Source organism: Triticum dicoccoides, chromosome 2A (assembly GCF_002162155.2).
Source record: "Triticum dicoccoides isolate Atlit2015 ecotype Zavitan chromosome 2A, WEW_v2.0, whole genome shotgun sequence".
Taxonomy (NCBI): Eukaryota; Viridiplantae; Streptophyta; class Magnoliopsida; order Poales; family Poaceae; genus Triticum; species Triticum dicoccoides.
Window position 1 is genome coordinate 681,021,316 of NC_041382.1, and position 1,749 is coordinate 681,023,064.

Sequence of the window (1,749 nt, forward strand, 5' to 3'; positions counted from 1 at the left end):
TACGCGCTTGTAAGTATGTAGTAATTTCATATGAGACATACTTGACAAGTGTAAAATTACGACAAAATCGCGTCGAACACATTACAGTACCTTGAAGTGGTGTTTTGTTTTCTTTCGATAACGGAGCTTACGAGTTTTCTGTTAAGTTTTGTGTTGTGAAGTTTTCAAGTTTTGGGTAAGGATTCGATGGACTATGGAATAAGGAGTGGAAAGAGCCTAAGCTTGGGGATGCCCAAGACACCCCAAGGTAATATTCAAGGATAGCCAAGAGCCTAAGCTTGGGGATGCCCCTCCGGGGCATCCCCTCTTTCGTCTTCGTTCATCGGTAACTTTACTTGGAGCTATATTTTTATTCACCACATGATATGTGTTTTGCTTGGAGCCTCAATTTATTTTGTTAGGATTTTCTTGCTGTTATTTAGAACAATGTTTTGCATCTTTTATTTCAATAAAAGTGGCATTGATAGCCATTACTATGCCTATTTTAGAAGTCCACATGTTGTTGTTTGAAAACAGAAAGTTTACCGTTGTTGCAATAATTTTCTAAAAAATTCAGAATGTGATAAAATGTTGAAACCTTTTGCATATTAAGCTCTAATAAATTTACTACAGTGGGAATTTTCTTTCATAATTTTTGGAGCTAGGGAAGTATGGATGTTGTTGCATTCTTTACAGACTGTCCTGTTTAGGCAGATTGCTGTTATGTTTGCATTGTTTGCATATGTTTGCTTCTTTCATGATTCTATTTGAGGATAGGACAATTTAATATGCAGAGGCATTTAGTATGCAATGTTGAATAATAATTTTTGTGATTTTCTACAGTAGAGTATGATAAGGTTTTTGCAATGGTTTATACTAACTTATCTCACGAGTCTTTGTTGAGTTTTGTGTGGATGAAGCTTTTGAGATTTAGGGAGACCTTGATATGAGAGGAATTAAGGAGACACAAAAGCTCAAGCTTGGGGATGCCCAAGGCACCCCAAGATAATATTTCAAGAAGTTTCAAGCATCTAAGCTTGGGATGCCCCGGTTGGCATCCCACCTTTCTTCTTCAACAATTATCGGTTAGTTTCGGTTGATCCTAAGTTTTTGCTTCTTCACATGATGTTTGCTATTTTTATAATGTCATTTTTGTTTTGCTTTGCTTGCTGTTTGAATAAAATACCAAGATCTGAAATTATTAAATGTTAGAGAGTCTTCACATAGTTGCATAATCATTCAACTATTCATTGATCTTCACTTATATCTTTCGGAGTAGTTTGTCATTTGCTCTAGTGCTTCACTTATACCTTTTAGAGCATGGTGGTAGTTTTATTTTAAAGAAATAGATGAACTCTCATGCTTCACTTAGATTATTTTGAGAGTCTTAAATAGCATGGTAATTTGCTTAAAATCCTAATATGCTAGGTATTCAAGAATAATAAAATTCTCTTATGAGTGTGGTTGAATACTAAGAGAAGTTTGATAGTTGATTATTGTTTTGAGATATGGAGGTAATAATATCAAAGTCGTGCTAGTTGAGTAGTTGTGAAATTGAGAAATGCTTGAGTTAAAGTTTGCAAGTCCCGTAGCATGCACGTATGGTAAACGTTATGCAACAAATTTAAAACATGAGGTGTTATTTGATTGTCTTCCTTATGAGTGGCGGTCGGGGGCGAGCAATGGTCTTTTCCTACTAATCTATCCCCCTAGGAGCATGTGCGTAGTGCCGAGATTTTTGATGACTTGTAGATTTTTGCAATAAGTATG